Here is a 15278-nt window from a genome sequence, read left to right as displayed (position 1 = left end):
GCTACCTCTGTGATTAATCTGCTCACAGAGAGAAACATGCAGACAGACAAGACATATATTAAATAATAGATAGTGGTGTATTTCAGAGTGTTTTCAAAAGGAGTGTTACATTCCTCAAAAGAAAGTGAATATATGAAAGTTCCTTTCTGTCTATTCACACACACACACACCCCCGCCCTGCCTTGTATCTTTCTCTTTCTCTCTTGCCCTAATTATGATGGAGGACCTAAGAGTTGACTGTTTTCAATAATATTTAATTTAATGAGAGTTAATTGGACAGCTTTTAAGAAATACCTTCTCTCTTTAGCTTTTTCTACTTACTTTTCTATATTATATGATCTTGTCAGGTTTTAAAAAGACTCAGGCTCACTTACCTCAAAGCTGAAGAGCCATTGAAGCTCTCTGGGTGGCTTTTCTTCTTACAGTATGCTGTGTCATATTATACAGTCTTTTTATGTTTCATCTAATTTAACTCTGCTGTTAGAGTAGAAACAGATTTTTGATACAATAGTGAATCATACCTATCTACCCTTCAACAAAGAATCATAATAGAAAACAACAAAAAAACAATAACGAAAAACAATCCTTAGTTTGTTAACTTTTACCATTTCTTGTTTAGCTAATATTTTATTCTGTCTATATATGAAACTGCCATGTATCAATAAAATTAACAGAGGCTTTTGGTCTGATGATGTTGGTATCATTTCTCATTTTTCAATATCAAGTCCATTGGTCCGGGGTCTTTAAATGCTTTGACTTGATAATGCCCTTCAGTTGCCTGTTGAAGTCAGGCACGGGGAGCGGGGTCATAGAGATTGGGTATGATTCTCCATGTGTACTTACAGAGGACAGCCCTTCATTTCCATGTTCAGGAGATGGTCTCCTCTAGCTATTCTTGTTTAACTTTATGGTTCATACTAGGTTAGATTTGGTGATTTCAAAGTTGTGAAATCAGCAGTTATGGTGTATCATAACTGGTTAGAAAGTGTCTCACAGCTGGCTCTCTCTTCAGTTCTTGTTGGAACTATCATAATAACGGCTGAGGAGTGTAACTTCTTCCATATACTTTGCTCTGCTTCTAGCCTTAACTGCTTACCTTTTGCTCCACGTCTAAGGTTTCCTATGCACTATGGCTAAACTAACCTTTTTAAAACATTGCCCAGTTCAGGCCCATTACGTTAAAATTTTTAGTTTCTGCTGCCTACAAGTGAAAGTCACATTTCTTGGCCTGCCACCTGAAGCCATACATTCCCTCCCTGCCTGACCCATCTCTCACTTTCCCCCTCCATGAACTCCAGTGGATACATTCGTGCTTCTCCAAGTGTATCATCCACATTTCTCTCTACCTTTGCATTGTACTCCTAGCCTTCTACTTTCTGGTCGTACTATTGTATTGTGGAAAGAGCGTGAGCTCTACATGGACTAGAAGTGGATTCAGATCTTGAATCTACCACTTAATAAATGCATGCTTATAAATTATTAAATCTCCCTGAGCCTCAATTTCCTCACTGGTATATTAAGAGTAAAAGACAAGTGCTGAGAAGATTAAATTAAGAGTAATTTGATTTCACACACACACACACACACACACACACACACACACACTTTTGGTAGTAGGCATTCAGTTCTATTTTTCCTGAAATGCCCTTTTTTCTTCTCAGTTCTTATCTGAGATCATACCATTCTTTCGTAAACTCTACATCCAGCTTCTCCCTTCTCCATGAGATAACTTCATTTTTTCTTAGTCCTGAGCTAGATCTTCCTCTTCAGAATTTCTCTGACTTTTGTTGCCCCTCTTTAGCACTAAGCGTGGGATGCTTTGTGATTGGTTAATTGTATGTATTTAGATATACACCACAATCTGTCTCCCCTGTGAATGAATCATGAAGGCATAGGTGCCATCCCCATACATATATACCTCTTCGTATCCTCAGAGATTTGAAATAGGACACTACAAGTGCTAGAAGCTTCATGAACATTTGCTCTTGCTGGTATGATGATGATAATATGTTACTGGGAAATCTCAGGTCAACCACCACATATTTGCACAAAGTCCGCTTCATTTGTTCTAACAATTGTGGACACTTTTGAAGCCAGGGCTATACACCAGTACATCTGTGCCAGTTACTTCGCCATTGTACAATCTGATGGTTGGTGCCCAGATATCTAGTTGTTCAGTGTTTTTTTTTTTTTAAATCTCTCTGCACTGTTTATGGTACATTTTCTAATGCAAAACCTTTATGAATTATTTTATATACTTATATTTAGTTCCCCTTGGAAAGAATTCAACAGCAACTTTCTTTTATTATCTAGTTTGGAAAAGAAATGCGTGATTTCTGATGAATTGTGTGCTATTTTCTGAGAATTTCTCCACTGACACATCTTTTGAACAGAAAAGATTTGTTCCCCAAGTTCTTACTCATGAGCTTTCAATAGACTTCAGATGTGGAGAAGCATTGCCCTCCTCAAATACGATTTGCAACTGCATTTCATTCACTTTCTTCCCTCTTATGAAATTGAGATGGACATCTGAGCCAACTTAAAAAAAAAAGTAGATGTGAATTGCATTTATTCTAACAATATTAGATTGTCCTACAAACTTCTGCTTGATGCTGGAAGGCAAAATCACATGGCTTGGATATTTTTTCTTGTTAAGTACAGTGAAATTAAAACACACAGAGTAACACTGATGCTGAATAACGCAAATGTGCTCTATTTCACAGTGAGGTAGCTATCTGGAAGAGATTTTCAACTTTGGATTATGTTGGTGCTAATGGTTAAACCTGCATACCTTGTCTTTGATGTTCTGTCTGGGCTCATGTGAAGTAATGAGATTAAAAATAAAGTGTACACTTTTCTTTTGATCTGAGTATCCAAAAGGAAAAAAATATTAAAAAGCCAGTCTCCTGCTATAATTTAGCAAATACCACTGCTCTAACAAAACTGATATGGTGCTGGGGTTCAGTTCACAGATTTGACAGATAGTGTACACTAAAAGGTTTGCATAGCCATTGTCCTTTTTCCTGAAGCAGTGTCATTCCAGATAGTGCTGTATAAATGTGGCTTTATACCATCTACAAAAATCAAGGCAAGTTCAATTAATTTTAAGCAACCCCTCTCAAGTGATTTGCTTCTCTGGTAACTGATAACAAAGTAGATGATTTAGGACTATTGGTTAGTTAGCGAGAAAGTAACAACAAAAAGATGCTGGCATAAGAGCTTTACCTTTCAGAAAAAGCCTGTTTATTGCATATTTTCTAATGAGACTTTACTCATCTTCTACTTGGTTGAACATACGTGTATTCACACACATACATACTGACACACTTCAAAGACTCGACTCAGGATAGAAATGAACTACTCCAAACTGGTCATTTCAAAAATGAATGAATGAGATGTTCAGATATTTCCCATCAGAGAAATAAGAGGGGTAGGGGAGACAGATGCTTTTTCAGGTGACCTAAAAAGGCTTAGATTAGGGTGACTCTCTGTGCCTAGAAGTTCTAAACCCAAGTTAGCCATTGTGATATGTTTATGAAACTCTTTGGTGTCTTGAATAGATCTTTTAGTGGACAGGTGACTTTTTTTTTTTGCAAACTGTCAGGCCATGCAAGACTCACCAAAAGATGATAAGTTCAAGTTTTCTTTTCAGTACTTATGATCTTACGAGTTATGATGAATCCATGATACAAGACCAAAACTGAACTCTTCATGTTCTTTCTAAGACTAGCCTCTCTTCCTCTTTTTGTCTCTGCTTTTGCAATCATTGTTTGTTCGTATTTTGTTTTGTTTTGTTTTTCCTGTAAATGATGCTGCTATTTTCTGTTCATCCAGGTTCAAGCTCTCCCATTGGCTGATGGAGGAACATTTATGCTCCTGAGCATGTCCTCTGCCCTGAAGGCTTTACACAGTGTCATCTTATCTCACTTCTTTCTTACCCCTGTCCCTTCTTCAAGCTGGACTGACTTCTCTCCTCTGTACTTTGTCTAATACTGACTCCAGTGCCTGTATGCAGCCTAGCCCTTAGTTTCTTTTTTCTCTCCATCCAGCAGGCCTATCATGAAATGTCATTCATATACTGTTGAACGTTTCCCTGCAGCAAACATACCAACCACAAAGCATCTCCTCTAGCAACTCACAAGAGAGTCATTTGTGACTTCTCAACAAAAGCCACACTCCATAGCAGGTCGTATTATGGGGCTTTCGTGATTATCTTCCAGTCTCTTCTCTCCCAGCACTCTCGTCCCATCTCCCCATACACACACAAATCCTGCCCTGGGGAACCAAACTCCGAGACAGGTCCTTCTCTCCCTTGCCTCCACCTCCCCATATTCCCTCATCTGCCTGAAATGCATCCTCCCTTCCCTCCGGGGCTCACTCTCATTTATCCTGTAGAGCCCCTAAGAAGCCTCCTCTAAATGAATTCCATGCTCCAGCAAGCTCTGGACCCACTCCAATCCTAGCCCTTATTGCACAACACCAAAGTTCTCCTTTTCACCTCTTTTATTTACTTCACTAAATTGTGAACTCCTTGCAGTCACGGCCACATTTTGTTTATCACCGTATCCACAGAACAGTGCCAAATAGAAGACACTAATGAGATTTGCTGGATAAGAACAGATATGGTGCTTAGCGTCTGTCTTATATTGTGGTTCACTGTAACTATTTTCTACTGGGACGTAAGTGTCCTAACAGCATGGGTTATGATTTAAACAGCTTCATTCAGAAACTGTATTGTACACTATTTGTATATGGCAGATATACAGAATATTTTTCTCTTAAATTATTCATTCAGATGAGCAAGCATTAGTCTTCAAACTGTGCTCTCACAAAACTACAATTATTTCAGTACTGACGTTATTTCTTAAAATATTTTGGGAAATCTCCTCCACTAATAGTTTAGGAACTACTCAGGAAAACTGGCTTTATTACTTATTGTGACCTAAGATATTACTCAACTTAGTCATCACAGTTAGTCGCTTTTGAACTCTAACTTCTGGTTATGAGTTAAAATGCCTCAGCCCCCAAATTTAGTAATTTTGAGCATATTTATTATAATGGATTGTGAAATTCCCAAGGGCAGTGACAGTACCTGGCATAGTCAATGAATGAATGATTGAATGGAAGAAAAAAGTATGTGACCACCTCCAAAGACTGAAAACGTCCTCACATGTTTCCAATGATATCAACCTAATTGGAGTACATTTTGGAAGAGAAAAGTCATTTCAGTTTATTTCTTTTAGCAAAATGAAAAATAATGGTAAATCGGTCTCACTGTCTGAGAGTCATGCCCTGCATTTTCTGTGTTGGTTAAGGAGCTTTGAGCCACTGACAGGTGTGTCAGTATTTGGGGTTTGAGTTTTTCCCAACATCTGATAACTGAGTCCTTTCTTTGAAGTCTCCCTTGTCAGTCCCCCACCCTTGGGATTCTAGACTTTCACCTACTTAAGCTTCTTTCCTCATAGACTCTTATTTTGCTACATCCCATCTTTCTTTCTGTTTCTTTTCTTTCATTCCAGTTATTGGATTTTCTGACACCTGACTACAAGATCCTCTTATCTTTACGACCATGAACTTTTAGGGTCTTAGTGACATGTAAGCTCACTGGCATAGATGCTCTTAGTGTATACAGTAGATGAGAGGAGGGCAAACAAAAAAAAACAAAAAAAAATATTGTTTTCTTCTTTTAGAAAGTGGCATAAGTCTAGTGAAATAAATGAACAACATCAAGTGCAAATTAACTCACGCAGAAACAAGTGATAATGAAGTAGAACAATCATGAGGTCACAGTTTCTTTAAAACAAGAGTCATGAGGATTTGCTGTGTCCTGAGTGTGGTACAGTTATTATTGCTGCCAAATACATACGCATGCTCATTTGTACACACAAGCATGTAAAGTTGAAAGTGAATACGGGGCATTTTCTGCTTTGAACTTTAAGAAAAATTTAAAAGTATTCCAAAAGTCAACTTTTATTCCCTTTTTTTGTGGAATATTTAAAGAAAAAAAGAAGTCCATGGAAGCAAAGGGGATGTATTCTTGCGTATGCCTTTGCTATAGCTATTGAGAATACGTACCCCCTATTTTTATCACTCTTAATGGCATACATTTCTTAAGGCAGACCAGGTTCTCAGCAAGTCATCCATAGTTTTCCAGAAGCATATGAATAGCTTCAATGACATTACATCAAATGGTTTCCAAAGTACAAGCTTCTAAGACTCAGCCTCCTGGGTCAACTTAAAAAAAAAAAAAATGTCAATTGAAAGAAGTTTAAGAAAGCCAAGGCCAGTGCTGATCAGTGTATTGGAAATGGATGTTACAGCTCCTTTGCCTTTCTGGTCCCTGTAAACCTCCATTTGAAAATAAGGAGTGACCCAGGCAGAAGTTGGGACAAGTTTGTGGCTATATGGGATGATACCAAGGACATGGTAGCATTACTCCCCAGGTCTATAAGCAAATGGCTTCTTTGATTTGTGAATATTTCTCAGAAAATGCATTTGCATTTTCCATTATTGAACAAAATAAAGAACTTACCACAGAATACAGCTTGCCAAATATGTTTATTCAGAGGCAACCTAAGACTTGTTTTTACTCTTTTAGGGCGGGGTATCAGAATGATGATAGTAGAAGACTCCCTAGCCCAGAAGCCTAAAGACATGGTTCTAATCCCTTGACAGAGTCAAAGCTCACATAGTTGTATCTTTGAGTTAAATTTTCTTAGAGTAGTGTTCCCTAAAATGTGTTTTCATACATGTAGTTCCATGAAGTGCTCCTTTCTCTAGAAAAAGAAGGGGGATGAAGGGGGCAGCTCTGCACACTTTATCTCCCTGTAAGTAGTCACAAAGCACATTCGTATTCAAGTCTGAGAACCCCTGAAATAAATAAATCTGTCTAACTTTATTTAATCAAACCTTTATTTAATCTAATATTTCCAAAACTTAATATTTAACCACAGATAATGATGATGATGATGATGATGATGATTTTTTAACTCATAGAGCATTTACTAAAATCCTGAGGAACTAGTATTTTCTAGAACACACTTTGGAAAAAGGTGCTTTTTAGACCTTTGGCCCCCCACCTTAAAAATGAGGGAGTAAAATTAAATGATTTCTCTGGTTCCTCTCCAATCTCAATTCTGTGGTTCCATAAAAATTTTAATTGTGTAGTCACCAAAGTCAAAAGTTACATGAGTGCCAGGGAGAAGGATGGTTTTTCACACTAAGTAAGTAAAAACAAATATTCTTTTACATGTTGTGTTTATCACAAAAATGGTCTCTTTCCCTCCATCTTAGGCTCCTTCATACTCTTTTTAAAAATAAAACAAAATCTGGGGTGCCTGGGTGGCTCAGTCATTAAGCATCTGCCTTCAGCTCAGGGCATGATCCCAGCATTATGGGATCGAGCCCCACATCAGGCTCCTCTGCTGGGAGCTGGCTTCTTCCTCTCCCACTCCGCCTGCTGTGTTCCCTCTCTCGCTGGCTGTCTCTATCTCTGTCAAATAAATAAATAAAATCTCAAAAAAATAATAATAAAACAAAATCCACACACCATTCCTTATTTTTAATTTAATTTATATTTCATTCCTATTGAGGTTTAAAATCCATGTTAGGGGCGCTTGGGTGGCTCAGTTGTTAAGGGTCTGCCTTTGGCTCAGGGCGTGATCCCAGAGTCCTGGGGTCGAGCCCCACATCAGGCATCTCCAGCTGAGATCCTGCTTCTTCCTCTCCCACTCCCCCTGCCTGTGTTCCCTCTCTCGCTGGCTGTCTCTCTCTCTGTCAAATAAATAAATAAAATCTTAAAAAATAAAATAAAATAGAATCCATGTTAAATTTCCTATATAGTATCAGATTAAAACTGTTTGTGTGGTAAATCCACAGGAAAAAATAGGAATCATTTTTCAAGCCTTTATGAAAGTCTGTAGTTTTCAAGTCTCATTGCTGTTGTTGTCCCCCACACTGTAAGTTCCTCAGAGAGCATGAACAGTATTCTCTGAATTATTTTTGAATGTTCCATCACACACAATATTGGGTACTCTGCAGTTGCTTCTTACTTTCATAAAAGTACCCAGGAATGGCTAAATTGCTTAAAAGGAAACAGAACTTTATCTCATGTTTTTAAATGTTCTGTGGGTATAGAGAGAGTTACATTCTTGTTTCTAAACTATTGGAGAAGCAAAGCATTTGTAGAACTAATACCTACTTACAGATTGTCAGGCTTTCTGTCTCCCTGGGATGGGATATGTTGCTCGTCCTCTGTGTCACCATAACTGTGTCATAGCTATGTCACCATAACTATGGGGAATAACTCTTGGACTCTGAACTTACCCATGCACAAAATCTTTTAAGGACATTTTCCAAACTGTTTGCTTTCTAATTCTCTGTCTCCCTCTGCACTCCTCAATTTATATGTATTATCAAATGCTGTGAAATGTCTCGAAGTATAGAGGAGAAACTCCTATCACAGTATAACCGTTCTTGGTTATAGAGTTTATATGATGTTCACAACAATGAATGATTATGAATAAATGTTTTTTACTGGGGAAAGAAGCAGGTAAAGTTACGAAAATATATTTCTTGAGCACTTGCCATGTGTCAAGCATAGCCATTATAATTGAACTCACAAACGTGAAGGCATCATCTACATTCTCGTATTAAAGAAACTGAGGCTCAGAGAGACCATTTTTTTTTTTTTTTTACCAAGGTCACACAGTGGCAGAGTTGAGATTTGAGCCAAGTGCTTCTAATTTCAAGTCCATACTCTTTACGAAATGGAAGCAGTGGCATATTTTTCTTACAAAGTCGTCTAGCAATTGAAGCGTTGTGTTACAGAAAGGCTTTTAATGAGAACTGAACCATTGAGTTGTTCTAAGGAGATTTCTATATCCAATTTATCAAATTGCCAAAATTCCGGAATCCTTTTCTCTTTTTGCCCGAATGCATTACATATGTCTAAAAAGGTTTGATAATAAAGTAGAAAATTGTTTTCCTTAGTCATTGATGAGTGTTAGATTACATTCTGAGATGGCTGTCTGAAACATGTGTCTGTGGAATATCGTATGTAAAATTTCAGAAGGGTTGTTCTTCAACGTTTAAAACAGAAGGGAGAGGCCCTGGGCATTTGTTTGTTTGTTTTCTGTCCCTGCCCCCACAGCCCTGAGCATCTTCTTCGGGCTGGTGTGACACGTGTGCTGCCACCCCCAGCTCTCTCTGCTTTGGGTGCACACTGCCTCCTAGACCTGGAGACAAGTCAGCCTTTAGTGAAGGGTGAGGGGACACCCGCACACAGAAAGTGCCCGTGCCGCTCATGTTCCAGTCGGCCCGGAAGGGTAGACCATAAATATTTTCTACTCGATTTTTTGCAAGAACATGTTGGGATGAAATTGATATAAAATATATCCATTTTCGGGTGAACAGCTCATTGGCAGTTAGGCCATTCCCAAATGTGCCACCACCACTTCTGTCTAGTTCTGGAACATTTCCATCACCAAAGAAAAACCCCTTCGCCGGTTAAGCTCGCTCTCCCCCTACTTCCCTTGCCCCGGCCCTGGCAACCACCAGTCTGTGTTCCATCTCTATGGACTGATCTCTTCCTACAGGTGAAATCAAACCACATATGACTTTTGTGTCTGGCTACTTTCCGTTAGCATAATGTTTTCGGAGTTCATCCACCTGCCGTCGTGTATCAGTACTTCATTCCTTTTTATGGCTGAATAATATTTCATGGTATGTCTGTGCTACCATTCATTTATTCATTTATTTATTGATGAGCATTTGGGCTGTTTCTACTTCGAGGCTGTGTTTTGAACAATATACATAATTGTAATTACCCCCCAGAAAGCCTGTTGCAAAAGTGCTTCAAATGGGCAGCTTACAGTTGCAGAGGGAGCATCATAACCGAATCTGAGGTTAACTTGCCATCAAGGTGCTTTTTGATGCCGGACTTCCTGAAATGTGTTGTTATGCTACTTTGGTACATGACATACAGTGTATGTGGGTTATACGTACTATGCCAAAATCTAGCTTTTAGATGAAATATATAGTTATTTATGATGTTTTTGTTTGTGTTCAGGACTGAATTTAAGAGAATTATACAATGCCTATTTGGATAGCTTAGGTTAGAGACACAAAAAAATAAGTTCTCCCAAAAGCTCTAGTAACCAAAAGCGTTAAGTGTACTCTTTTGTCAATTAATAAAGAAAAGCTATTGGAAACATTAAATTATCTGGCATGTCTACATATATAATAATTATGCAGCCAAGGCTTTTCCTTTTGAAACAATTTATACATTACATAAACCTAAGTTTCTCATCCAAGTATCATTTCAGGAGAGGCAAGTTTAAATAATGGAGGCAATGGGGAAACATAATATTACGATAATGTTCTTTGGTGCGGTTTGGAGGGTTTTAGGAAACATTTGGAACTATTTTTCTCATAAAGTCACTTAACTATTGAAGTGTTATGATAGCATTTCCCTCTGCGTTGTATACAATACAAAAGGAGTCCAGTTAAAGGAGACAGCAATTCTAAATATTCTGATTAGAGGGATTTCCACTAACCAGGAAATTACATGCTCTGGTATCCTGGTATTAGTTTAATACAAAGATGCAGCAAAATAAAGAAGGGCCAGGTGATTTAGGGAGTCCCCTTTGCTTTCAAATGCCCATTTCTTTGCAGCTTCATTTAGCAAACCTACATTAAACTTTCTGGAATGGATGGAAAAGGATCTGAATTTTCAGAGTAAATATTCTCTAATTAAATTGATCTGATATTTTATTTTTTTTGAGGAATATTTCTAACCAGATTATAAGCTGATACTTCTCTCAAAACTGTTGTGATGAAGAAAATGTTTAAACTTTTCTTACACCATTATTATTGGTCTCTTTGAAACTTGACAGATACGTGCCTCAAAGGTTCTAAACATCTGTCAAATGTTAACTTAAATTAAGTTCCCTTGTGAATTGATAACCATTATGTTCTTTGCATTTGACATATAGATACTCACTGGTGATTGTTTCTTATTATAAAATAACTATAGCCTTTTTATAAATTTAAATTGTAACAGTGATTAAAATGTAATGCTCTTTTAAGGTATATAATCTGTTGAATAAGGAAATGAAAGTTATTTCATGTGTGCTTTCAAGAAGCACAGAATATTTTTGTTATAGTGAAGCTTAAAAACCGTTTCTATTGAGGGTTGTAGTGCTATCTGTTATTACAGATGACTAGAGGCTATGGCTCAGCTATACATCAGAATGAATAAATTTCCTTGTCAGTGAACGTTGGGAAAGTACTTGAGAGACCAGCCTCAAGAAAAGGGAATTTGTTTCGGGCTGTCACTGAAGTGGTCATTTCCAACCCCCTCCCCTTCAAACAAAAATGAAACAGAACAAAACAAAACAGAGGCTCAGGCACCAGGTAATTTAAAGGACAAAGAGGAACCCGGAGAACAACACTGAGTTTAAGTGAACTCCACTTAAAAATGAAGCGTGGTACTTTTGGTAGGGTGGAATGAGGATCCTCAGCAAGCGCAGTTAAACTAATAGGAAACGTTTCCATTTTCAAGTAGAATTTCCTGAGGAAATGGACTGGAGATGGGATCCAAGACCGAGTGTGGCATCCAGCAACCAGCATCTCTCATTGTCTTGCAACCTTAACTAAAAAAGGATGGCCTAAGACACAGACCACTAACTAGTCTCTGAACAGCAACTGAAAACTGTTAACTGTTTCAGTGCCAGCGGCCACACTACAGGAGTGAGCAGGGTAGAATCATCCCTGGAGCTTAGAGGCTCGCACACGAGGCCGTCAAACCATAACACAGTGGGAGGGGGCTGGGCAGTGGTGTGTGTGCATGTAGATAAAACTCCTAGCCTTGCTGGGGCACGGTCATCTAAAGCCTGGAAGCTGGACTTGCATTGCTATGTCCAGGCCTCTGTTCTAACTTAGCGAGAGATTAAAAACATAATCCTAGAATCTTTCATTGGCGGCTGTCTTAATGGTCCTTTATCCAAGGGGACAGCTCGCATTGTTCATGCAGTTTACCTTAGAAAGATCCAAAATGAGATTTCCTCAGTATATCCACTCTCCCCAATGCTACCCTCTTGAACAGAGAACACGCAGCAGAAGACACTCCCTGACTAAGAACCCCAGGGATCTGAGGACCTACTCTTCCCAGCTTTGTTCTGCATGCACGTGTCTGCACTCAGCCCCCACTGCCCACACCGTTGTTGCCACAGGATAACACCTATCTGTTCGCAGATTTGTGAAATATTTCTCCAACCTAACCATATACCAAATTCTATTTACTCTCCATATTTTTCCTCTGTTGCTAAGAGTTTCATGATGCTAAGTGGCCGCTCTCTTTCATGTTCCTGATCATTTCCACATCCCCTACTCACCCCTCCATCTCTAATTGTCTGATTTAAGTCCAGAAAAGTAGTTTCCCTACTTGCTTCATCTGCCTTTTTAGAGCTTAAACTCTTAGCAGAGTGAGTCAAGAATTTATCCAATGTTGTGTTTTTGCCAAGCAAGCCTTCCAGATGGTGTCCTCATGGTTGAAGGCCCCCACCACGGCTTTATGTTACTTCTGTGCCTGTTTTGTAGTTTCTGTTACCAAACCATGTCCTCTACCTGGCCTGGTAGTCTGGAGTGCACTTCCAAGAAGAAATATGTATATAGATAAATATCACCACCATTTTTACTCTTTTCTCCAAAGTGCCTTCACCCTTGGGTTTATAACCTACAAGACAGATATTACAATCTTTGTAATGTACATGGCTCTCCACTTGGAGCAAATCTTTTTCTTTTGGATGAATTTTTTCCTTTCGGCCAGGGTTTATTCTTAATAATAGCGCTAATATTAAAAACCTAGTGTTTATTCAGTGGTTACTGTGTGCCACATTCTGTACTGGGTTATTAATATCTATGACTTTATTTGATACAAAATATACTAACAGTAATTCTTATAATGTAGATATCATCCTCTCCATTTTACCTATGAGGACACCGAGGCTTGGGGAAGTAAAGTCACTTGCTTGCCCAAGGACACACCGTCATAAGTGATAAGCCCAGGATTTGAACCCAGAATCCTAATATTTCCACACTTGCATTCTTTCTTCTTTTTTGTTTTTTCTTAAGAGCAATGGTATGACTATTTATTGTGCCTCAGAGGCCAGGGGAGGGAGAAACCTCAACAGGCTGAAGGCAGAGGAAATTCTGGAGTCCTGTGTAAAAGATATGATGGTCTCTGCTGGACCCATTGCAGAATGAGAGGAGATTCTCAATAGATCGTTCCTTTTGTTCCTCCCCTGGGCTTGAGCTTCTCAAAGCTCTTCAGGATGAAGTCAAATAACACAGCATTGCAGATCTCCAGGACCATCCACCGGATGTCCTGCACTCTGCCTTGTCCAGAGCTTGTGCACCAGCTGCCAGGAGTCACCCACATGGGGCTGCTTGGCTGCCTTAGAGAAATACTTAGAGGTTTGAGTGTGGAAGCCTTCCAGCTTGGTGTGAAGGTTGTCATTAGTTCGAATACCTTCTCCTGGACAGCCACTCCAAGATTGTTCCCATCCTTGATCTTAGGTATCTGCAGCTGCAACCAGGTGGTGACCAGGTTGAGCTGCTCGGTGACATTCTAGATCTCAGGCTTTAGACACTGAAGGAGGACCGCGGTCTTCTCATTGCGGTTCACTAGGCCACAGGGAGGACCTTTGTCTTCATCTTCCCCTTTCTCCTTTTCATCTTTGTTTTCTTTATTCTGCTGTTTTTTCCACTCCTCCTTCTCTTTCTCCTAGACTTGATGAGGCATTGGGATGTCCAGCTGGGCCTTCAGATCGCTCAGGTTGGCTTCATTGAGAGCTGGCTCCTTTAAAAATGCATCCAACTCAGGGTCACCTGGGTGGCTCAGCCAGTTAAGTGTCTGGTTCTTGATTTTGGCCCAGGTCATGATCTCAGGGTAGTGAGATCCAACCCCATGTCAGGCTCCATATGGAGCTTGAGATTCTCTCTCTCTTCCTCTCCTTCTGCCCCTCCCCTTCATCCTCCCCCTGCCCTTCTCTCTCTCTCTCTCTCTCTCTCTCTCTCTCTCTCTCTCAAAAAAAAAAAAATTGCATCCAACTCAGAAATCTTCTTGGGGAAGTAGCTCCCCAGCAGGTTCTCTGTCTTGGTACACAGGTCTTCACGAACACATCCACCTTGGCTTAGGCTTCAAGCTGGACCCTGACTGTGGCCATGGCCAGGGTGGGGAGCCTTGCATCCCATGAGAAGTGGAATGGGCACAGAGATGGGAAAGCAAAAGCATTGCTCACCACCTGCATGGCCTTCCTGGGTAGCAGGGAGTCAACGCTTACATTCTTAGTGTCTGCCTCCCTTCAAAGCCCTGTTCCCTTGCGGTATTTTAGAAGTGAATCATACCTTTAAGAGCATACCTTCTTGCATAAAAATTCCGAGTTAAATCAATCTTGTTGAACCTTGTGTGTTGGTATACAGACCTCTTAGACTCAAAATTTTCATCCTCATTGGTGTCCCTTTGTTTTCCCTGGAATTTTCTGGGCATTTTTACCACTTGCTCTTTTGTTTTATTCCCCATGGTTTCAGGTTTTATGATTGTGTCTGAGGATTTCTCCTCTCCCCCTTCCAAAATTGAGCTTAGAGGCTTCTTGATGATATTGGCAAATTAAAGATATTCTTTCCTAGCTTCATGAAAAACACTTTTCTAATGTATTCTTTCCTTTGTTGGAGTTTATAAAACCAACTCTTAGCACTGTCCATGTAGCCACGTGTTTGCTCCTTATATCCTAATTTTGCTTCTACAGTTATAACCCTCCTTTTAAAAAAGAGATAAACACCACTCATCGGTACCTGCCCCCCACCCCTGCAACTACACCCTCCTCCCCAGGTCCTTGAATCCTCTTCCTAGATGGCAATGACAGTAGTTCTCCATTCTGGAGGCATGTAAGAATCACCTGGTATAAACAAATACCAGTGCCCAGGGGCTATCCCAGATCAACTGAATCAGAGTTGTTGGGTGGGTCCTGGACATCATTAGTATTTTTTAAAACTCCCCAAGTGCTTTAAAACTTCCGATTTGCATCCTCATTAAGACTCACAGCATTATGAACTTTGTCTGGCAGTGCATTCTTTCCCACTGGAATGAACAGAAGTGGGTACATTTTATGAATCTTGGCAGGCTCCATCTCCTACTAAGATTCATGCTGTAGGAAGACAACATGCCTCTTACTTAGCTTGGCTACAGCTTTGTTCACAGGCATGAACAAGTTCCA

The 15278-nt window shown here is 39.6% G+C and overlaps 1 protein-coding gene and 1 pseudogene across 15 annotated transcripts in view; one reads left to right on the top strand and one right to left on the bottom strand.

The window, feature by feature from the left end:
• Positions 1-15278, top strand: part of QTMAN (queuosine-tRNA mannosyltransferase) — a 406065-nt gene that overhangs the window by 273947 nt on the left and 116840 nt on the right. The window lies entirely within an intron of this gene.
• LOC123782364 (proteasome activator complex subunit 1-like) lies at positions 13277-14228 on the bottom strand (annotated as a pseudogene).

This window comes from Ursus americanus, chromosome 1 (assembly GCF_024610735.1).
Source record: "Ursus americanus isolate L20-20 chromosome 1, mUrsAme1.1.p, whole genome shotgun sequence".
In the NCBI taxonomy this organism is placed as follows: Eukaryota; Metazoa; Chordata; class Mammalia; order Carnivora; family Ursidae; genus Ursus; species Ursus americanus.
Note: the sequence above shows the minus strand (reverse complement) of the source record. Positions and strands in the feature narration are given on the sequence as shown.